The sequence below is a fragment of the Ranitomeya variabilis genome, chromosome 2 (genome assembly GCF_051348905.1).
Source record: "Ranitomeya variabilis isolate aRanVar5 chromosome 2, aRanVar5.hap1, whole genome shotgun sequence".
Lineage (NCBI taxonomy): Eukaryota > Metazoa > Chordata > Amphibia > Anura > Dendrobatidae > Ranitomeya > Ranitomeya variabilis.
In genome coordinates this window covers 1,055,821,904-1,055,847,182 of record NC_135233.1, presented here as the reverse complement: position 1 = coordinate 1,055,847,182, position 25,279 = coordinate 1,055,821,904, and positions in this window count along the sequence as shown.

The window sequence follows — 25,279 nt, the reverse complement described above, 5'->3', positions numbered from 1 at the left end:
TGTCCAATACTGCGGCTTATTTTCTGCCAATGGCGTAGCATCAATACCCCTAAGAGGGATAGGATTTTCTAATGGTTCAAGAATAAAACCACAGCGCTTAGCAAATGAGAGATCCATAAGACTCAGGGCAGCACCTGAATCTACAAACGCCATGACAGGATAAGATGACAGTGAGCAAATCAAAGTTACAGACAGAATAAACTTAGGATGCAAATTACCAACGGTGACAGGACTAACAACCTTAGATATACATTTAGAGCATGCTGAGATAACATGTGTAGAATCACCACAGTAGTAGCACAAGCCATTCCGGCGTCTATGAATTTTCCTCTCATTTCTAGTCAAGATTCTATCACATTGCATCAAATCAGGTGTCCGTTCAGACAACACCATGAGGGAATTTGCGGTTTTTCTATCACATTGCATCACATCAGGTGTCTGTTCAGACAACAACATGAGGGAATTTGCGGTTTTGCGCTCCCGCAACCGCCGGTCAATTTGAATAGCCAGGGACATGGTATCATTCAGACCTGTGGGAATGGGAAAACCCACCATAACATTCTTAATGGCCTCAGAAAGGCCATTTCTAAAATTAGCGGCCAGTGCACACTCGTTCCAATGTGTCAGCACGGACCATTTCCGAAATTTTTGGCAATACACCTCAGCCTCGTCCTGGCCCTGAGACATAGCCAGCAAGGCTTTTTCTGCCTGAATCTCAAGATTGGGTTCCTCATAAAGTAAACCGAGCGCCAGAAAAAACGCATCAATATCAGCCAATGCCGGATCTCCTGGCGCCAACGAAAAAGCCCAATCTTGAGGGTCACCCCATAAGAATGAAATAACAATTTTTACTTGTTGAGCAGAGTCTCCAGACGAACAAGGTTTCAGGGACAAAAACAATTTACAATTATTCCTGAAATTCCTAAACTTAAATCGGTCTCCTGAAAACAGTTCAGGAATCGGAATCTTGGGTTCAGACCTAGGATTTCTGGTAACATAATCTTGTATACCCTGCACACGAGCGGCAAGCTGGTCCACACTTGTAATCAAGGTCTGGACATTCATGTCTGCAGCAAGCTTAAGCCACTCTGAGGTAAAGGGGAAAAGAAAAAAAAAAAAAAAATGAGAGAGGGAAAAAAAACCTCAAAATTTTCTTTCTTATAATCCCACTTCTGCAATGCATTAAACATTTAATACTGGCCTGGCATACTGTTATGACCCCAGTGGACAGGGTCTCAGAGGAACGTGTAAGTCTGCGAGATTCAAAAATCCAGCTCATAGGGCTGTGGTAACTGGGTTGACCAAATAGCTACTCCTAACGCCAACACTAGAAGTAGCCGGGGATCATGCCTACGGTGATCGCTAGATGACTCGCGCCAGCCGGAGAATCTAACTACCCCTAGGAGAAGAAAACAAAGACCTCTCTTGCCTCCAGAGAAAGGGACCCCAAAGCAAGATACAAGCCCCCCACAAATAATAACGGTGAGGTAAGAGGAAATGACAAACACAGAAATGAACCAGGTTCAGCAAAGAGAGGCCAGCTTACTAATAGCAGAATATAGCAAGATAACTTATCTGGTCAACAAAAACCCTAAAAAAATCCACGCTGGAGATTCAAGAACCCCCGAACCGTCTAACGGTCCGGGGGGAGAACACCAGCCCCCTAGAGCTTCCAGCAAAGGTCAGGATACAGATTGGAACAAGCTGGACAAAAATACCAAACAAAACAAAAGCAAAAAGCAAGGAAGCAGACTTAGCTTGAAATACAGGAACCAGGATCATAGGACAAGAGCACAACAGATTAGCTCTGATTTCAACGATGCCAGGCATTGAACTGAAGGTCCAGGGAGCTTATATAGCAACGCCCTTGAACTAACGGCCCAGGTGAGGATATAGGAAAAGACAGAAGCTCCAGAGTCAAATCACTAATGACCACTAGAGGGAGCAAAAAGCAAAATCACAACAGGTGACTATCATACTGCGTGGGAGAGAGGGCGGTGGTGACTATCATACTGTGTGGGAGAGAGGGCGGTGGTGACTATCATACTGTGTGGGAGAGAGGGCGGTGGTGACAATCATACTGTGTGTGTAAGGCTGTGGTGACATCATGCTATGTGGGGGGCTGTGGAGGCCATCATACTATGTGTGGAGGACTTTGGAGGCCATCATTCTGCGATGGGGTTTGTGAAGGCAATCATACTATGTTGTGGCAGACTGTAGGGGCTATCATTCTCTGTGTGGTGGACTTTGGGGACATCATAATGGGTAGGGATTTTTGGGTTATCATATGGTCTGTGGGCAGTTGTGGTGACCATACTACTGTTTGAAGAGGATTTGAAGGGCATTATACTGTTTATGGGTGGCATCATACAGCATGTGGGAGAGCTATTTGGTTATCATAATGTGTACGGGGAGCTGCAGGACATTATACTGCATGGAAGTGTGGTGCCCCAGGGTCCTGGTCGTCACAGTAGCATTGCTTTCCTCACGGGGAGAGTGATGTTACATTTGGAAGTGATGAAGGGTAACTCATCAGGTAACCACCATACACACAATATGTTTACACTCTAGGCCACAAGGGGGAGCTTTTGATCCTATTTCTAGGTGACTCCCCTGCATATGCAGATATATTGTGGTTTGGAGGGAAAGTTCCAGTTAGTTCCCGTCAGAGAGACAGAGAAGAGGGCAGACCGACATAGAGTGTCAGAAGGTTTGAAGGGGCCGTGTAGTCTGAAGTACCACAGCTCCTGGAAAGAGACATACAGAAAGCCGAATATTGTTCAGTAAGCATGAAGGAGAGCGAAGCACAGGGGAGTAACATCAGGGGAGACCAGCTAAGATCAGGCTGCCTCCTTCTGAAGCACAGATAACCGGTAGCCAGACCACCGAGGTTGTAAGGACTCTACGACTTACATCAGAGACCGGCAGGACAGCTGAACTGCAAGTTACCTGTCCGCCTTAATACCCAGGAGGTACGGTGACACATATAGAGCCCGGGGCATGCTAGAGTCCCTGTAAAAAGGCTCAAGTCACGAGTCATACGGGTTATGTCCTATCCTATATGGGGGACAGAGGGAAGAACTGTGAGGACCTTATGTGAAGCCATAGGCAGTAAGGGACTACAACACCACCGCGCTAGAGGAAGGCTTTTAACTCCACCTGGTAAGGGGGATTCTGGATTCGCTTCCAAGCCAGCCGGACCCTGCCTGCCCTGTGATCTGGTACCCTGGACTGTGGCTGCCTGAAGACTTCATTAAACAAGGTAAAGAGACTGCAAACCTGTGTCCTCGTTCTTTACCTTGCCATTCACCATCTTCCATCTACACACCGGGAGCCCTGGGGATATACTTCACCTGTGGGAAGTTATACCATCTAGCTGCCATAACATCACCCCAGAGGACCCCTTAAAGCAGAGTCGGTCCCCACTGACCGAATACCACAGGTGGCGTCACGAACATAAACTTTATTCATTAAATCCCTTTAAAAGACTTTCCCCTTTTACATGGGCGCCCAGGGCCACGGACCGGGTCGCCACCGTGACACGTCCCCTTAAGTACTGGACCCGGTACCGGGTACCCCACGTCCCTGGCGGGCGACTCAGATGGCTGTGGTGACATCCTGTGAGGAGGGCATGCCACTGGTGTTGGGGCTGTGAGGAGCATCATACTTGGGTGGGAGAGCTGTGGCAGCATCGTACTGTTTGTATGGGCTGTGGGAGCATCATAATGTGTGGGGCCTTCATACTGTATGTGGAGGCCTCTGAGGACATCATACTGTGTGCAGAGGTGTGGTAACCATCATAATGTGGCGGGGCAACATACTCTATGGGCTGACCTGTGGGAGCATCATACTCTGTGGGGGTCTGTACTTTGAAGACATCATGCTATTACTTTCACTATTACTTCGTAGGCCATTAGGCCACTAAGAGGGCATTCATATTTTCTAGGGGCAATTTTACCATCTAGAGGACATAAAGAGAATGTTTTACTATGTACGAGGCACAGTGGTGGCATTATTATGCGGGGCACTAAGGAGCACTGTTTTTGTGCCACACAGTAGGTGCAGTAATAGGGACACATGCGGCAGCAGCAGCTCAGCATTGGAGTCTCAGCAGGATGACGAGTTTGTGCAGGTGATGGGGCTTGAAATGTGAGAAGTCAGATATGTCTTTGTAGTAATCTCTGCAGACAAGTTGTAGCCGGAGAGGTTGTCTTGGTGGCCTGGGCCAGATGGAAAACACGGTAAAAGTACCGTATATACTCGAGTATAAGCCGACCCGAGTATAAGCCGACCCCCCTAATTTTGCCACAAAAAACTGAGAAAACTTATTGACTCGAGTATAAGTGTAGCGCCCCCACCGCCACAGGGCCGAGGGGTACCCGGTACCGGGCCTCTGAGTCTATGTTCTGGGGTAGTCACGGTGGCTAGACCCGGCCCGTGACCCTGCTGAGGGGCGTACAATGTAGGTAGAGGTATAGGAGGGTGTTATCGTGCAGGACGCAATCAATCACAAGGACACAGGGGTGCAGTCTCTTTACCTCTTTACTGAAGGTCTCAAAGTCCTCAATCCGGAATACGGTTAACCAGGCTGCGCAAGTCCGGCCGGTCCGATGGCACCTCCAGAATTCCCTTTGCAGGTGGAAATCAGTGTCTACCTGCTAGCGCTTGTGTGCTGCGGTCCTCCCCTGCTGTGCTTACGGGATAGTCCCCACAACTGTTGTGTCTGTTTCTCGTGTTCCCTCACAACTCGATCGGATGATGTTCTTCTCCTCCGTCCCTCCCTGATGTTCTGGTTAGGACGCACCCGTATGACGGGTAGGCTCGGAGCTCTTCCGGGACCCTAGAGTCGCCCCTCTCCTAGTGTGCCCCCTATGTCTTCGTAGGTGATATAGTTGAGACAGCCCGCCTGTAACTGACTGTCCTGCCGTAGGTTTGAAGTATGGCCTGGAGTTCTATACTTCCTCGGCGTTCCGGCCACCGGTAAATTGCGCCTCAGTAGGATGTTGCCTCGGTCTAACAGCACGACTCCTACTGGAATTCTCCTTCTTGGTTTGATCTCGTTTCTCACTCAGCACAATAAACCTCGCTTCTTATCCTTTCCTGGGGCACCGCCGCAATGTCGTGCAGGCACGGTCCCGTAACGTTCTCTCTGGTTGCCAGGCCTCTGTCAGGATCCCACCCCTGACAGGGACCCTACCGAATCTTCCCCCACAACACCCTCTGCCACAAGGTGTTGCCTGGTTCCAACCCAGTCAGCTTTCTCACTAACTTCCTGCCTGACCCCCAGTTTTACCAAAGTGTGAGGAGTGGCCTAATGAATAGCACCCTTAGCTCCCCCTGGAGGCCAGACTGTGAAATGTATTGGTGTATGTGATACCTGGTCAGATGAATCCCTTCAGTGCCATCAGACGTACCATAGCCCCCCATAGTGGCGGAGCAACAGTACTGCAACGACCAGGACTCTGGGGCGCTGCATAAGCCTAGGGGGAAAATGCAGCAGCTACCGGTAAATGTCAAAAGTAATAATAGATACCAATAAAAGTAAAATTAATTGAGACATCAGTAGGTTAAGTGTCTTTGAATATCCATATTGAATCAGGAGCCCCATATAATGCTCCATACAGTTCATGATGGGCCCCATAAGGTGCTCCATATTAAAATATGCACCATATAATGCTGCATAAAGGTTAATAAAGGCCCCATAAGATGCTCCATAGACACATTTGCCCAATATAATGCTGCACAAATGCTGATTATGGCCCCATAAGATGCTCTATAAAGATATTTGCCCCTTATGGTGCTGCACAAACGTTATGGCCCTATAAGATGCTCCATACAGACACTTGCCCCACATGCCGTAGTGCCCTACAAACGTTATTTATGGCCCCATACAGACACTTGCCCCATATAGTGCTGCACAAACATTATGCCCCTATATAGTGCTGCAGAAACGTTATGGCCCCATATATTGCTGCAGAAACATTATGGCCCCATATAGTGCTGCAGGAATGTTATGGCCCCATATAGTGCTGCAGGAATGTTATGGCCCCATATAGTGCTGCAGGAATGTTATGGCCCCATATAGTGCTCCAGGAATGTTATGGCCCCCATATAGTGCTGCAGGAATGTTATGGCCCCATATAGTGCTGCAGAAACATTATGGCCCCCATATAGTGCTGCACAAATGTTATGGCCCCCATATAATGCTGCAGGAATGTTATGGCCCCCTATAGTGCTGCAGGAATGTTATGGCCCCATATAGTGCTGCAGGAATGTTATAGCCCCATATAGTGCTGCACAAACGTTATGGCCCCCATATAGTGCCGCAGGAATGTTATAGCCCCATATAGTGCTGCAGGAATGTTATGGCCCCATATAGTGCTGCACAAAGGTTATGGCCCCATATAGTGCTGCAGGAATGTTATGGCCCCATATAGTGCTGCAGGAATGTTATGGCCCCATATAGTGCTGCAGGAATGTTATGGCCCCATATAGTGCTGCAGGAATGTTATGGCCCCATATAGTGCTGCAGGAATGTTATGGCCCCATATAGTGCTGCAGGAATGTTATGGCCCCATATAGTGCTGCAGGAATGTTATGGCCCCATATAGTGCTGCAGGAATGTTATGGCCCCATATAGTGCCGCAGGAACGTTATGGCCCCATAGATGCTCCATACAGACACTTGCCCCATTTGCTGCGATAAAAAAAAAAATCACATACTCACCTCTCCGTCGCTCAGGCCCCCGCACTTTCAGTATTCACCTGCTCCTCATTCCGGGCGCCGATCTGTCTCCAGCACTGACCACGTCACCGTGCCCTCTGAACTCAGAATCAGTGCTGGAGACAGATCGGCGCCCGGAACGAGGAGCAGGTGACTATCGCGCAGCGCTGCGCTCCCCTCCCCGTATACTCACCTGGTCCTGCCGCTGTGTAGATCCTGCTTCCCCGACGCCGCAGCGCTTCATCCTGTACTCAGCGGTCACATGGTACCGCTGATTACAGTAATGAATATGCGGCTCCACCCCTATGGGAGGTGGAGCCGAATATTCATTTACTGTAATCAGCGGGACCATGTGACCGCTGAGTACAGGAAGAAGCTGAAGCTGCTGCTGCCGGCGCCGGGGAAGACGGGGACCTGCAGGGACCGCGCCTGGACTAGGTGAGTATTTTTAGACAGCCCCCGCTCCCCCTCCCCTACCGACCCCCGGGTATGACTCGAGTATAAGCCGAGAGGGGCAATTTCAGCCCAAAAAAGTGGGCTGAAAATCTCGGCTTATACTCGAGTATATACGGTAAACAGCTCCATCAGAAAGAATGTAAGAAAGTTACTACGTATAACTGTATTGCAATCACTTGTATGTTCTACAGGACAGGAATCAACCACTATATGGTCACTATATGGCAGTATTATCAGTGTTGGACTTTGCATAGTGATTTTTTATTCAGTAACAACGCGGTCATCTGCTGAGGTTCCCCTATACCCACTATAATGTAGGTTCTCCTCCGTAGCTGTAAACACGGTTGCATAGGTTAGATGTCCTCTCAGATGTGTTTTGCCCCCTGTGGTGGACCCCTAGCTACGCCTGCGTCTACAAGCTTCAGTCTCCACGCTGGGCATATTGTCCACCCTAGCACCAGCCTCACAGCCTGCGCTCCGTACATTTCCCACACAAGGTCACGCCACACTGCGGGTGCCAGCCTCAGTGCCAGCTACACGCCTACATTAATACATGAAGCTACAAACTTCTGTCCATGTTGTCACCTCCATGAATCACTGTGTCACTTTCATCACTGTCTTCATATACTGCAGCTCCCGGCTCCAGTTATTACATGACACATATGGCGGCTGCTCAGTAATACAATGTGACCAGAGACTATAATTAGATATAATGGAGTTAAACGAGCAGACGAGGTTCATGGTCCGGTGATACACATTACCTGAATAGGGTGCGACAGCTACATCGGGAAAAGTCATAGTGACTGTCGGTCTAATGAGCAGCAACAAGAAGGTTATAATGGGAGGACAACTGGACAACGTCATTATATCAATTCAGGAACAAAGATTTACTGTATTACATCAAATGAACAATTGATGTATTCTACATGATGAGTATCTGCTGCTCAGTAACTTTGTACATGCATTACATTATATCTTTGCTGATCCTTAGTTACATCCTACATTATACTCCAGAGCTGCACTCACTATTCTGCTGGTGCAGTCACTGTGTACATATATTACATTACTGATCCTGAGTTACATCCTGTATTATACTCCAGAGCTGCACTCACTATTCTCCTGGTGCAGTCACTGTTTACATACATTACATTACTGATCCTGAGGTACACCCTGTATTATACCCCAGAGCTGCACTCACTATTCTGCTGGTGCAGTCACTGTGTACATACATTACATTACTGATCCTGAGTTATATCCTGTAGGTCAGAAACAAACCAGAAATGTTAATGTTTTTATGAATTTTAAATAAAATAACTACAAACTATACAAATGTATACAATACTATAAGACCCCACACTCAAGCCCTCCATTTCCAACCCCCGTACTGACCTGAGAGCTGGTCCTGCATCTCATGCTTCTCTCCATGTCCATCGTCCATAGGCCAGATCAGGCATTGCGAGTTTTTCCCCCAAACACCCCAGTGTCCCATAGTCTCACAAGATAAACCCACCTCCCCCCTTTTCCCACCACCCAACCCAACACCTACACCCAAATCTATATCCCTATATACAATATATACAGAAAAATCACTACGATAACTGCAAATCACAAAGCCCAAATTCAGCGCCTGCAGCCCTACATCACTGTATACCGATCAAACAAAACACAAATCTACAGTGTCAGCAGCAGCCGACCACCAGGAAAGGAGATGATCAGACTAGGGCACACTAAAAGAAAAGCCCCTCCAGAGGAGAGCGGCCCTCCGTGCGCCCAGTCTCCCATACTCCAGAGAGCGCACCTTCACCAGGTCACTGAGTATGGTCCTAAACACTCCGTCAACTGGGAGGATTTTCGGTTGCGTCGATACTAAGCACCGTACGTTCCACGTGTGATACCTAACCACTGTGCTAACTAGAAATAAGGTGCAGTGGTCCCGACCACCCTGGTCTCTGAATGCTCCATAGGCCCATTCTACATAGGAGAGTCTGGACAGCCGAGACCAGCCAATGGAGGCACCCACCCTGTTGTACACCTCTGTGTTGAAGGGACAATGAAGCAGGAAATGGTCCATGCTTTCCAGCACAGTACCACAATGTTCCCAAGGACAGTTCTTGTCCTCAGAGCTCCTACACTACAGACTGTCCCTCACACAGTTTCCCAATGGAAGCAGCGCCAAGCCAATTCCCAAAACTTCGAAGGGATCCTGATAGAATTAAAAAGATGCAAGCCCACCCCGAGATCCCGACTTGGGCAGTCCCTGAGCGCCAGAGGCCTCTGGAAATGGGTCAAAAGAACAGTATTGTGAAGGAGTTTCCTTGGCAGAGTCCTGATCTCCCACATTCTCAGACTCCACCAGTGAATTACCTTCAGAACCAAGGTAGCGTAAAGCCGGAAGATGTCCGTGCGGTGTGCGAAGATCCTTCACTTGCCTTTCTGTCTCCCATTCCTGGAAGAAAGTCTGAAACCATCCCCTACAGGAGAATACCCACGGAGGAGCCCTCTCTTTCCAGAGGTTTGCAATATTAATCTTAATGAAGGTATCCACAAGGAATACCATAGAGTTGACCATACCCAACATTCCTAGTCTCCTCGTACGGTAAGTAACCTCCCTTTTGACCAGAACGAACAAAACTGTACACCCGAGTCCAGAGAGGCTCCGGCAAGATGCACACACTGCCCAGATAAATCAGTAAAGGGAGCAGGTAAGTTTTGATCAGGTTTACCCTTTCCCTTAGGGTCAAAGACCAATCTTTCCATTGGTTCACCTTCTGAGTGGCGATCTCTAGCCTGCTGTCCCAATTTTGTTTGGGGTAATTCTCCTGGCCAAATTCAACGCCAAGGACTTTTGCAGAGATTTTGGGTCCTGGAAGGGTGTCCGGAAGATCAAAACTAGGATCTCCTCCGCCCAGCTAGAAACTCTCACACTTATTCCGGTTGATCTTGGACATGGATGCTTCCGAGTAGCAATCTACCTTTGACATCAGCCACCCTGCCTCCTTGTGAGAGGAAACAAAAACAGTGGCATCATCGTCATATGCCACTACCCTTAGAGTGGCTTCCAGTGCTGCCCTGTCCATCCCGATCCTGGCCAATGGTCCATACTCTACCTTCCTAAAAAGTGAGTCAAGCGCAAACACGTACGGCAGCGGGCTCAAGGGACAACCCTGGCGAACACCAGATGCAACCTCAAAAGAGATGCCAATCCAACAAGGTCTTAAGCCAATCAACAAACCCCCCCGGCAGGCCATATCTCAGAAGGACAGACCAGAGGTAATCATGATTAACCCGATCAAATGCTTTTGCCTGGTCCAGAGACAGCATGTACCCCTTCCTGTGACCAGCGCTACCCTGCTCCACTGCCTTTCTGACACAGAGCACAGCACTATATGTGCTGCGGCCTGGAACATAGCAATGCTAGGCCTCTGAAAGGAGACAGGGTGCAAATTTTACCAGCCGATTAAACAGCACCTTTGCCAGAACCTTCCAGTCTGCATTGAAAAGCGCTATGGGATGCCAATTCTCAATGCAGGATCGGTCATTACGCTTTGACAAGATGATCAGGGCAGACCTCCTTATTGACTTCGGCAGAGTGCCCAAGGAAAGACACTCATTGAATACCTCAGTCAAGAGGGGAACCAAAGCTTCCTTAAAGGTTTTATAGAATTCAGATGTTAAGCCATATGGACCAGGTGATTTTTTTGGGGGGGCAAGCCCTTCAATCGCCAACTTCCTCTTCCCTGATCATTTTTGTCAAAACATCAAGAGAGGGGTCTACCCCTGGTCCGTGGATGGCTTCAGCCAGGAAAGCCAATATCTAATCCTAATCAAGATCCCTCTTCGTCAAGAGGTGCGAGTAGAAGGATCTGACAACCTCCAGGATTCCTTATCTGAATCGCCTCAAGGACCCCATAGTGTCGACCAGTCCTGTAACTACTATTCACTGACATCTTGCAGTTTCTGTAAGGGTCTGGCATGCGGTACTTCCCATAATCCCTCTCAAAAAACAAAGATACATGCCTATTGTACTGACACCTCATAAGAAAAGATTTCATTCTGGAGATCTCACGACTACCTCCAGTTGAGACAAGATGCTCGAGTTTCCTCCTCAGACCCTGATACAGGCGGTACCTGCTCAGACTCCTGAGTCTCGAGAGCTGGCGGAAGAATCTCGCCACCCTTTCCTTGAACATCTCCCACCACTCTGACTTACTACTACAAAGATCCAGTAAGGGTACCTGACTCTGAAGAAAATCCTCAAATGACTGTCTTATCTCTGCTTCTTCCAAAAGAAACGAATTGAGCCTCCAAAAGCCTCTTCCCATCCGAAGGGTCTCTGTAACATTCAGAGAAAACAAAATTAAACAGTAGTTGGAGAACTCCACCTCAACAGCAGACACTGCTGAAGAGACAGCTTCCTCCTTTAAATAAAACGTATCTATTCTGGACCTACAGATACGTCTATGATAGGAGAACCCCTCATGGCCTGGAGTGTGGACATCCACCAGGCGAGCCTCACTAGCTATACTATTAAGGGCGACCCTAACATAAGTCAGCTTGTCTCTGGAACCTCCTCTATCTTGGGGCCTCGTGTCAGTATTGAAGTCCCCTTCAAAGACAACCTACCAACTTGTAAAAAGGTAGCGCTTGATCCTCATAAAGAGACACTTCCGTTCCCATTTAGATTGGGGACCATAGATCTTAATGAGCTTGAGCTCTTGTCCCCTTATGAGGACATCTAAGATCAGGCACCTCCCCATTTCTAACTCAATAACCCATTGGCATTCTACCGGTGCAGTAAAAAGGACCGCCACTCCGCTATACGGCTCAGCCGCAAGAGACCAGTTGGAGGGCCCGAGTCTCCACTCCCTCTTAGCTTTAAACACATCGGCCATGTTTAGCAGCTTGGTCCCTTGCAAAAAGAAAATGTCAGATTTAACCCAGCTGAGAAAATCAAAGGCCGTAAATCTGGCTGTATTTGACTTTATGCCGGCGACATTAATGGACACCAGCACTCCCCTTATCCTCTGCCTCAGAAGAGGAATCCTTCCCCCTCTTTAATAACACAGATTTATCCATTCCCACATGTTTTTTCTTTTAATTGTACTCGTCTCTGGACTGCGGGCCAGTCTCTCACTCCAAGGACATTACATCCCCAGCAGAAAGAGATTCGGTACCCCTGTAAGCCCCACCGAAGCCGGAACCTCACCCTCAGCCTCCTCCTCAGAGGAAGAGATGTCCTCAAGGGCTTGAAACTGGTTAAAAAGACCAACCAGAGGGGAGTCAGTTTTTTCCTTCTTAGGTACCTTGGTCAGAGTGGGAGATGTTTTATCTACCTTCTTTCTCTTCTTTTGGTGCCGAGCTTACGCTTGTCCTCTAGCCACTGCCTATTATCCTCATTCATACTTTCATAATGGGAGTAAATTGAGGAAGCGGCACTTTCCTCCCGATGGATCCTCCTCACCTCCTCATCCAACTCTTCATCCCTTGGGGTCTCAGCAGCAAGACTGGAGCCCAGGACAGGGGCCTCCACAGTAATACGGGGCTAGCCCAGCTCCCTCTCCTGTCTGCGCTTGTCTAGACACCTCAGCTGGGCAGGTTTTTTTTTATTCCTTTTCCTCCTTGGCCCCTCAGCTCCCTCACCCCTGCTAGTCCGTTCCCCAGCAGAATCAGCCTCACGGCTTTCTCCCACCAGAGTCACAACTGCACTAGCAAAGGAGTGAGGACATCGGCTGAATAGGTGAAACTAACTCATCACACAGGTGGCACCTGATCTCCACACAAGATGCAGCCAGATGGTCGATATCCCCATGCAATACATATTTCTGCACAGTGCAGTTTGCACTGATGTGTGAAGTCACCGCACCTGTGACAGAGCTTCGGTTGCCCCGGGGAGAAGACCAGGATACAATCCCTGCAAAGGAAGGCAGATGATGGAATGTGGGCAACCGTACCACCTGAACACTTAAGTTTTACCATAAACGTCCAGGCCCCTGACCAGATACCAAACTCGTCACGATTTTTCTTTGGTATCTCCACCACCTCTCCATATCGGCCAAGCCACGTCATGATGTTATAACAAGAAAGCGACTCCTTACAAGTCATCATGGTCACGTTCTTGACTTGGTTTTGACGAGACACCGCCTGAATGACAAAGACTCGCCAGCTGGGCTCATTTTTTGCCAACTCATAATTAAATGAGAAGAGCTCAGGCCCCTCTGGCCGAACAAAGCTAACATCAAACTCAGCCATGGAATAGGGAGGAGCAGGAGCTCCACAACCTTAGACCCTGGAGGACACACATCACTGCCCCTCCACCGAAGACAGACCACATTCCTATGCACACTACCCGGCCCAGCTATTGGGAGGACCACTCTATATCCCCCTTTTTGCTCTCGGAATGCCCCGAGGCAATGCCTCTCTATCCAGAAAGAAAGATAGATCAACCTCTTGATCCTTTACCATTAATGATCTCTCCCTCTTCTTTAGATCCTCCAGGAGACGCCGCTGCCTCATGCCGTCCCTAGAGCCCGGAGACGAGGCGGACACCTACAGTTGCACTCTCCTGACCTCAATATCATTGATCCACTCTGGGGAGATCTCAAGCCCACAGTTCATGCTAGACAGCCCAGGAATTTACAGGAACTGGAGGCTTTGCCAAGAAGAGTGGGCAGCTTTACCATCTGAGAAAATAAAGAACGACTTCAAGCTGTAATTGATGTTAGAAGGTGCAGTACACGGTATTAAGAAATAGGGTATATGAACTTTTGATCAGGGACATTTGGATGTTTTAGGTTGTCATTAAATCATTAAAGAGAAAACACAGTAGTTTGACATAAATGGCTTTACCTAACCACTAAATATAAGTGGAGAAAAAGTTTTGGTGTTATCATTCATATTCTCTGGAAAAAGGACAAGAAAGAAAAAAATCTGCTGGGGTATGTAAACTTTTGAGCACAACTGTATTTCCCCCAGAGGTGACAACGGCATAACTCCTGATGGGTGCTGCTGTAGTGAGCTGACCGGCTGTGACTGTTCTATTATCATTGACATAGAATCTGTGACAGACACTGCCCCCGTGTGGCCAGAAGTTATACCTATGCCGAATGTGATTATAGAGAAACAAACTGTATTGGCTAAACTTCCCCCTGTTGTGTCATGTGAACAGGAAGGGGAGGGAAAAAGAGAGCCCGGGAAACTTTTCTGTGCAGAGAGAGGTCTGTGTGTGCTGGCGTCCTCCTGTAGATGTGATATAGAAGATTGCCTGGATGATCTCTCTCTCTTGAAAGCTGACATCCAGATTGTTCCCAGCTCCCACACTGCGGAGCACTCAGTGGTGACATCTTCACAGATCCTGGAGCCCATGAACTGTAAGCGGGTCCTCTGTTGAGAGGCCGAATATTCCACCCTTACCTGCTGAACCCCAAGGACTACAGTCTGGACCTGAGAGACAGAGTTTTGTTTTATCCTTGTTGTTTTCTCTTTGGCTGGAGCGTCTCCCTGCAGTGTTGACAGTCAGGCCTGCGACGTGGGAAGATAACCTCCTGGAGCGAAGGAACTGGTAACGTGTGGATAGGGACAGTGAGGGACAGTTTGTTATTACACGTTATCTCTGTGAATAGCCATATTTTTGTATTGTCTATTATTGTGTTCCGCTGTGTTAAGGAAAATGTATAACAGTAAAGATACGTTTGTTAAGATGGAATCTGAGTGTGGAAGTTTTTGCTGGGCCAGATCATGGATATACATGGGCGACCTTACCTTCGTCCACTTCATCTGGCGTAGTCGGCAGGATCTGTTCCCAGCAAGATTCCCACCTAGGCCCAGTGTACAGTCAGAAACCGCCGCCGGTGTCCATTGTAAACCAGGTCAGGAAGATTGGCGGGCGAAACTACCCCGTACCAGAGTGGGTGGAACAAGTGCGGATACTGGGAGAAATGTATAATATTGACCCTAAGACCTTGGCAGAAATGGCGGTACTGACGCTAGAGGGGGAGGCATGGACGACAGTCAGACTGGAGACGGTCAGGGGGCAGCGTGCGTTGGAGGATTTGGTGCAGGTGCTGGAAAAGACCTATGGGCCTACTACGTACCAGGGAACACTGCGATACCTGTTCTTTAGACGGACACAGCTTGAATGGGAGGACATTCCCCAATATGCAAATGCCCTTCAGGTACTCCTTGAACAAGTCTGTGCAAAAGGGGAACAACTGGCTACTATAGCTCCTCGTGACCTGGTACTGAGAGACCAATTCGTTATAGGGCTGAGAGACCAGTATCTTAACCGTACGCTACAGGACTTGATTCGGATGACGCCGACTCTCACCTTCGCTGAAGTCAAGCAGGAAGCCATAGAACGTTCTAGGGGACCCGTCATGGATGTGGGGACTCAAAGCACTGTGTGCAGATCCATATTAGACATTAAACAGCCCAACAGTGACACCGAGGAGCTGAAACAGATGGTAGCAGATTTACAGCAACAGGTGTCACAGTTAACACTAGAACGACAGAGAGACCAGCGGATGCAACCTAGCCGTCCCGCGGGACCGTGTTGGTCATGTGGTGACCCTCATCATAGGGTGAATCGTTGTCCTCAACGAACAAACCATCAGTTACCACGACGAACAGAATATCAGCTACATCCATGAGCAGAGCCACCACGCCAGGTCTCACCACAATGGCCGCCGTTAAACTAGACACCCCTGCAGCTGAGGTTCGAGCAGCAGGGGGGGACAGAGGATGGGGTGTAGAAAAACAGAGCCAGCAACGGAGTACTCTTGCCTCGAGTAGTCCTACACTTGAAGTTATTCTGGAGGGAGTTGCAGTGCAAGGATTGATGGACACTGGGTCGCAAGTGACCACGATCTCTGAACAGTTTTATGAAAAGTACCTCAAACCAAGAACTGCTTGTGCTCCAGATACCACCATTAAGATAATTGCGGCTAATAACCTACCCATTCCAGTAACCGGAGTCGCCTGGATGGATACGAAGGCCTGCGGACAAGACCTAGGGAAACGAGAAATCGTCATTGTCAAGAAAGGCTTCGGCTCCGAGACCCCAGTAATAATCGGAATGAATATCTTAAAAGACCTGGACCTTATGCTGTTGACAAGAAAAGGGCCCAAGTACTGGAAGAAAGTTACCAAACATAAACCGACTCGTCTGGCGTTCCAGCGCGTAATCCGGACCGTTGGACTTCAACAGATGGCAAAGGAACAACTACCCCTAGCAGCCATTAAAGTGCCCCGCTGTACCCGGATTACTTTGCCCGCTGAAAAAGAGACAGTCATTTCCCTGCCTCTTAACACCAACCGACAGCTTGAAGGAGTTGAAGTGTTAATCGAGCCGAGGGCTCCAAGTGGGAGTAAGCTAAACCCACTAGTCGCCCGCACCCTAGCCGTCGTGAGGAACGGAAGAGTCCCTGTCAGGCTGAACAACACCGCAGACGTAGGTGTAGCCCTTGAAGCTGGCACGCAACTTGCCAGAGTATATGCTCTACCCACAGAAGTGAACCCCATGGGACCCTTACAATTCACCCCGTCTACAGAAGATGGCTGGACGGTAACTGTCTCAGCCATAAATGCTCAAGCAGATGATGAAGACATTGGGCGAAAACTACTGGAAAAAGTGCAACTGGACCCGTCCCAGTACACCAAACAGGAAGTGTCTCAAGTGGAGAAACTACTGCGAGAACACCAAGACTCCTTTGCAAAGCATGACACCGACTTCGGGTACACCACCAGTATCCAACGCGAGATTCCCACGGACAATACTGCCCCTATTCGCGAGAGGTACCGACAAATACCACCTCAACAATACCAGGAGGTGAAAAGCCTCTTAGAATCTATGCTACACACCGGAGTGGTGCGGGAGAGCCAGAGCCCATGGGCTGCACCCGTGGTGATAGTCAAAAAGAAAGATGGATCCCTGAGATTTTGCGTAGACTACCGTCGGCTGAACGCTTGTACGATCCGAGACTCCTATCCACTCCCCCGGATCGAAGAGTCACTGACCGCCCTGAAAAAGGCCAAATATTTTTTGTCTCTAGACTTGGCCAGTGGATATTGGCAGGTCCCCATGAGTGAGAACGACAGAGAAAAGACCGCCTTCATCCTTCCCATGGGCCTGTACGAGTTTGACCGGATGCCATTCGGCTTGAGTAACGCACCAGGGACCTTTCAGAGATTGATGGAACACTGTCTGGGAGATTTCAACTTCGAATTCACGCTGATATACCTTGATGACATCGTGGTATACTCCGCCACCTTTGAGGATCATCTTCACAAGCTTGGCAAAGTGTTCCAGCGCTTGAAGAGACACGGCTTGAAGTTGAAACCCAGCAAGTGCCGTCTATTCCAGCAGGAGATCGATTACCTGGGACACCGGATCTCGGCCGAAGGTGTCCAACCCTCTCCAGAGAAGATAGCAGCTGTCTGAGAGTGGCCACAACCAACTACCATCAAAGAAGTCCAGGCTTTCCTGGGGCTAGCGGGCTATTACCGCCGATTTGTCAAGGACTTTGCCCGGCTTGCGGGACCACTGCAGGAGACCCTCCGAGGGACCGTGAACAGTCCCAGAGGACGACGCATCAGCTGGAGGGCCGACCAAGAAAAATCCTTCCGGGCGCTTCAAGCTGCTCTGACATTACCCCCTATTCTGGCATATGCAGACTACACCTTGCCGTTCCAGTTATACACCGATGCCAGCCTTCAAGGTCTCGGGGCAGTCCTCTCCCAAGTCCAAGATAACAAGGAACGCATAATAGCCTATGCCAGTAGATCCCTCCGTGACACCGAGAAGAACCCCGTCAACTACAGCTCTTTCTGCCTGGAACTCCTGGCCCTTACCTGGGCTATGACAGAGAAATTTGCTGGCTACCTGACAGGGGCGGAGGTGCTGGTCGTGACAGACAACAATCCTCTTGCCCACCTAGAAAATGCCAAACTAGGGGCAATGGAACAGCGCTGGATGGCAAGGCTCTCTAGATTCCAATACAAAATTAACTACAGAGCAGGGACGGAGAATCAGAATGCTGACAGCCTTTCCAGAGTGACATCATCCCCGCCAGTGGGGGACCGGGATGAAGAGTTGGAGGAAGATGAACTGCCCGACTTTGCCCGGCTAGCTAAACAAATAGAAGATAGCCGCCAGTATGCTGTAGGCGGGATCGAAGCAGTAGTGGGATCCCCCCTGTCCCAACAAGAATGGGCCAAGCTTCAAGATCGAGACCCTGAACACGTCTTACTGAAACAGTACGTGAAGACACAAGAGAAACCACCCTCCGAAGTAAGAGCCCGACCATCAACCAGGGCCTCTGCCCTACTTGCCCAATGGGATCGGCTGATCGTGAAGGATGGAGTCTTGTATCGCAGGGCCCTTTTATCCCATATGTTGGAAGAATGTTTGCAGATTGTCATCCCGGTACAGCTAGCCCATGAGATGGTGGCTGAAGCCCACAGAAGGAACGGCCACTTCGGCATAGACAAGACCCTCCGGTGGACCCAGCAATTCATTTTTTGCCCAGGACTCCGTAAGCTGGTTGAAAACGTCTGCCTAAGATGTCGTACATGTGAACTCCACAAGTCTACTGAGCAGCGTGCACCCGTCCAGACTATTAGCACATCCAGGCCCCTCGAATTGTTGATGGTGGACTATCTGTTGATCGGAACGGCGAATAGTGGCTACCAGTACTGTCTGGTGATGGTGGACCACTTCACGAAATTCGCCGTCGCTGTTGCTACCAAAGATCAGACTGCCGAATCAGCTGCACAGTCCATCTGTCAACACTTCGTTCGGGTCTACGGGTGTCCGGAGCGGCTGCACTCTGATCAGGGGGCGTGTTTCGAAGGGCGAGTCATTGAAGAACTTCAGCAGATGTATGGAATCAAGAAGTCCAGGACCACCCCGTATCATCCACAAGGGAATGGCGCTGGTGAACGTTTCAACCGGACCCTCTTACAACTGATCCGAACCTTAGCGGAAGACAAAAAACAAGACTGGCCTCGATTCCTCCCAGAAGTGATGTGGGCCTATAACAATCAAGTCCATTCTGTCACCGGATACACGCCTTACACCCTCCTTTTTGGCTGCCCAGGCAAAGGCATCCATGAGCTACACCTGTCTAACTCTGATGAAGACACCTGTGGTACCTATCCTTCCTGGCTACAAGCACACCACCAAAGGATGGAGACTGTCTACCGGCTGGTGGAACAGCAGATCCAGGACCAGGTCCACGCTGATCCACTTCCAGTACAAGAAGACCTACTGAATGTGGGTCAACTAGTCCTAGTTCGTATAAAGAAACCGCAAGGAAAACTCCAGCCCAAGTGGGAGACCGAAGTCTATTGAATAATTGGACACCCGTACCCTGGTGGCCCCGTCTACCAAGTACAAGGCGAAGACAGCGGCAGCCTCCGCACCCTGCACCGTAACATGTTGCGCCCCTGTCGTTCTCAGCCTGACTCCTCTCCTGTGATACCTAGAGAGATGGATATCACTAATACTGTGGGAGACACCGATACCGAGGATGTAGAGGTGGAAGACATCCCTACCCCTGCTCGCCTGACTGACTTACCGACTGGGGTAGAGAGTGGGGTGACCGATCGGGGAGAGAGACTAGCACCCGTTAGGCGGACGGCGAGGACCACCGCAGGAGTGCCCCCAGGACAGTCCTACAGAGACCAATATGTGTGGCCCTCTTCACAGCCGGGTCCTACAACCTCCACAGCCATCGCCGCCCTGGAGTCAGTCGTTGACAGGGACTGCCAACCTTTGAGTGGGGGGGCGTGTAGTGAGCTGACCGGCTGTGACTGTTCTATTATCATTGACATAGAATCTGTGACAGACACTGCCCCCGTGTGGCCAGAAGTTATACCTATGCCGAATGTGATTATAGAGAAACAAACTGTATTGGCTAAACTTCCCCCTGTTGTGTCATGTGAACAGGAAGGGGAGGGAAAAAGAGAGCCCGGGAAACTTTTCTGTGCAGAGAGAGGTCTGTGTGTGCTGGCGTCCTCCTGTAGATGCGATATAGAAGATTGCCTGGATGACCTCTCTCTCTTGAAAGCTGACATCCAGATTGTTCCCAGCTCCCACACTGCGGAGCACTCAGTGGTGACACCTTCACAGATCCTGGAGCCCATGAACTGTAAGCGGGTCCTCTGTTGAGAGGCCGAATATTCCACCCTGCTGAACCCCAAGGACTACAGTCTGGACCTGAGAGACAGAGTTTTGTTTTATCCTTGTTGTTTTCTCTTTGGCCAGAGCGTCTCCCTGCAGTGTTGACAGACAGGCCTGCGACGTGGGAAGATAACCTCCTGGAGCGAAGGAACTGGTAACGTGTTGATAGGGGCAGTGAGGGACAGTTTGTTATTACACGTTATCTCTGTGAATAGCCATATTTTTGTATTGTCTATTATTGTGTTCCGCTGTGTTAAGGAAAATGTATAACAGTAAAGATACGTTTGTTAAGATGGAATCTGAGGGTATGTTCACACGTTCCTGATTTCAATCCTTTTTTTTCAGGACTAAAAACCGCAGCTCTTGGCAGAAAATGCAGGTGCGTTTTTTGGTGCTTTTTGGTGCGTTTTTTGATGCGGTTTTTAGTGCGGTTTTTTATGCAGTTTTCTCTGCAGATTGTCTGTGTTTGACACAAATAAAGCTTTAACTGCAGTGGGGGAAAAAAAAAAAAAGAAATGATGTAATTTCCTTGTCCAACCCTTTTCTTCTTCCATCCTCCATTTTGGGACTAAACACCAAAATGAGTGGACGTGTTTTGAATGACAGCGCTCCGCAGAGTGCTGAGCGTAGGCCAGATCACAGCCCGCGGATCCAGCTCTATCCAGCTATTTAAGTCTACGTTCACATTTGCGGTCTGCGCCGCAGCTTCGCCGCATGCGTCATGCGCCCCTATATTTAACATGGGGGCGCATGGACATGCGTCGCACTTGCGTTTTGCGCCGCATGCGTCACTGCGGCGCACGCGTCCGGGCGCAGAGGACGCAGCAAGTTGCATTTTTGCTGCGTCCAAAATCAATAAAAAAAGGACGCATGCGGCGCAAAACGCAGCGTTGTGCATGCGTTTTGCTGCGTTTTTGTTTGCGTTGTGCGTTGCGCCGATGCTGTGGCGCACAATGCAAATGTGAACGTAGCCTAAGTGCCACGTATTTGAGTGCCACGTATTTAAGTGCCTCGTATTACAGTGCCACGTTTTAAGTGCCACGTATTACAGTGCCACGTTTTTAAGTGCCACGTATTTAAGTGCCACGTATTTAAGTGCCACGTATTTAAGTGCCACGTATCACGTATTTCAGTGCCACGTATTTCAGTGCCACGTATTTAAGTGCCACGTATTTCAGTGCCACGTATTTCAGTGCCACGTATCACGTAGTTCAGTGCCACCTATTTCAGTGCCACGTATCACGTATTTAAGTGCCACGTATTTAAGTGCCACGTATTTCAGTGCCACGTATTTAATTGCCACGTATTTCAGTGCCACGTATTTCAGTATCACGTATTTAAGTGCCACGTATTTAAGTGCCACGTATCACGTATTTAAGTACCACATATCACGTATTTAAGTGCCACGTATCACGTATTTAAGTGCCACGTATCACGTATTTATGTGCCACGTATTTAAGTGCCACGTATCACGTATTTAAGTACCACGTATCACATATTTAAGTGCCACGTATCACGTATTTCAGTGCCACGTATTTAAGTGCCACGTATTTAAGTGCCACGTATCACGTATTTAAGTACCACGTATCACGTATTTAAGTGCCACGTATTTAAGTGCCACGTATCACGTATTTAAGTACATCTTCCATGGAGAACAGACACATCCAGAGATATGTCTGCTCTCCACGGCTGCAGCAACACACTGACAGGAGCCATAGTTCCTGTCGGTGTGTCACTGCGCATGCGCGAGCGAGTTTACCGGCGGTCATTGACCCCGGCACTCTCGCTTAACGGCAGTGCTGCGTGGGAAAGTTCAACGCAGCTGTACTGCCGTTAACCGAGACGCCGGAGTCATTGAACTCCGGAACAGTACGCGATACACTGCTAGGAGCTTCGCTCCTGGCAGTGTATCGCCGGAGAGCAGCCGATCGGCGTGGGACACTCGTTTTATGGATTCTGCGGACAGGGAGTATGAATTTGATTTTTTATTTTGGGATTTTATCCTGGAGGATCGAGGGCTTCGCCTACCAGTGTGCTGTTGGTGAGTATATACTCTGTGTTATATGTTGTATGTACTGTACTGTGTGTCATGTATGTGTATTGTGTGTGTTTTGTGTAACTTTACAACTGTGCTAAGTCGCCGGACACAGGGACAACTCTCCCATCCTAATACCGGATGGGAGTAGTAGTCCCATACGGCGACTTAGCACAATGGTGGCACTAGCGTCGCATGGGGACACACACACATACACATACACACACACACACACACACACACACATACCAAATCAATCAAACAGCCGACAGCGATCCCCATGCGACGGTATGCCTCCATGTCTCTCCGCCCAAGCACTTCCGCCCACGCACTTCCGGCAGCTTCCCCGCACTTCCTGCTGCAGCGGTTCTGCACCACAAACCGCAATAAAACCCGCAGATATATTTTTGATCTGCGGGTTTTACTGCGGGTTTGACCTCACAATGGAGGTCTATGGGTGCAGAACCGCTGCTGTTTCGGACAAAGAAGTGACATGCTCCTTCTTTTTTCCCGCAGCTATTCAGCACGGCTTTTTTTTTTAAATTCAGGATCATGTGCACAGTGGTTCCTGTTTTCCATAGGGTACATTGTACTGTACCCTGCATGGAAAAAAGCTGCGGAACCGCAGCGGCAAAACCGCTGCGGTTCCGCGGTAAAAAACGCACTGTGTGAACATGGCCTTAGTGTGGAAGTTTTGCTGGGCCAGATCATGGATATACATGGGCGACCTTACCTTCGTCCACTTCACTGCCACCACCAGGGGGACAACCGGACCAGTGACCACATCATCTCCAACAGTATCACTATTACCCATCTCCATAACCCCCTCACCCTCCACCAATCCAGCAACCACACCACTAGACAAATAATTTTCCTTTCATACCCACCATCACATTCACTCCTGCTGGACCAGTGACAACAGGGGGTGACATTTCGACCTCTGCATCATCAGGCACAAGGGGCTCCATCTCCTCCACAGAACTGAAGGTGACCTCACCCCTGGTCTTACATGCGCCCTCCGCATCATCTGTTGATATTTTCCTCTGCTTCACTGTTTATACCAAGTGCCACTGATCTTTCGCTGCTGTGAGGCGCCGTTGATCCTTTATATCAGGATCTTGCTGACCAGTGGTGCCAACACAGAACAGGACTTAGGCAGGACTGGAACTCCCAGCCCCAGCAACCCCTTTACACTGCCGCCGCTTCTCAACTAAGGGTACCGTCACACAGTGCAATTTTGAATGCTACGTTCTAGCGATATCGTTATGATATCGCAGTGTCTGACACGCAGCAGCGATCAGGGACCCTGCTGAGAATCGTACGTCGTAGCACATCGTTTGAAACTTTCTTTCGTCGCTGGATCTCCCGCTGTCATCGCTGGATCGTTGTGTGTGACAGCGATCCAGCGATGAGTTCGCTGGTAACCAGGGTAAACATCGGGTAACTAAGCGCAGGGCCGCGCTTAGTAACCCGATGTTTACCGTGGTTACCAGCGTAAAAGTTAAAAAAAACAAACCGTACATACTCACCATCTGATGTCTGTCAGGTCCCTTGCAGACTGCTTCCCTCTCTGACTGAGCGCCGGCCGGAAAGTGAGAGTAGATCACAGCGGTGACGTCACTGCTGCGCTCTGCTCTCAGTGTACGGCCGGCACTGTCAGAGCAGGAAGCAGACTGCAAGGGACCTGACGGACATCAGATGGTGAGTATGTATGTTTTTTTTTTTTTTTACTTTTACGCTGGTAACCACGGTAAACATCGGGTTACTAAGCGCGGCCCTGCGCTTAGTAACCCGATGTTTACCCTGTTTACCAGCGAACCTCGGCATCGCTCCAGCGCCGTGATTGCAAAGTGTGACCGCAGTCTACGACGCTGGAGCGATAGTCATACGACGCTGCGACGTCACGGATCGTGCCGTCGTAGCGATCGTAATTGCACGGTGTGACGGTACCCTAAGTGATCAGCAGCAACAGCATTTAGGGGTGCCGAGGCTACCAGAGATGCCCTCGACACCGGGCCGCTACCCCCTCCCACTGAGAAGTGCACCACAGTATCGTGGCCTGACTGTTCGCCCACCGCCGGGCCACCCTCACTGTCCAGCCTTTCAGCTGATGCACCTCCTGCTACGTCCCCACTACTACAAGCAGAGACGGAGCTCTGCGCCTCACTACCATGCTCTGTACTCTCCCCACACCTTTGCATTGGATCCACAGCAGAACCCGGGCTCAGCTGGGCAACGGGGGCTTGACCCTGCAGTCGACTCAGGGGGTACAAGGAGGAGGCATGCACATAGCTTACCACTTCCTGTAGCTTTGGCCTTTTTCTTCTGGCTCCCAAGTGCCTCCTCCGATAAATCATCACCAAGATGGAAGTTCTGAAGGCACCCTGAGGACTCCAGGAGCTTTTCCTCTGCCATTAGTGCCCCTCCCTGGCCACTGTTATCACTGTCTTCCCCAGAGCCAACAACTGCGCCCAGATGTCAATGACGCCTGTCTTGCAGGGAGCTCGCTCCAGGTGGCCAGCGGGTGACTTTGCAGGCTGCCAGGTGGGGCTTTCTGGTGGTCATCATCCTCATAATCATCATCCACCTGGCTCTCAGGCTGCAGCCCCATCTGCCGTACAATCTCTTCATCTTTGAGCTAAATTTCTTTGTGCAGATTTTCATTCTCCTCCAGTACTTCATATGGTGCCGTTCTCCTTTCCAATACTGGTATGTGGGATTTTCTTTCACCATAAGTTGATAAGCTTTATTTGAACAGTCTTTATTCTCCCTTTGCTCTAGCCTCTGGGTCAATAGGAACTTCCACCGTTGCCTTCTTTGAGATGATCTGATCATTCCATAGTTTCCTTTTTGTTGAGGTTTTGGTCTCGGTAATACGGCCAACAAGC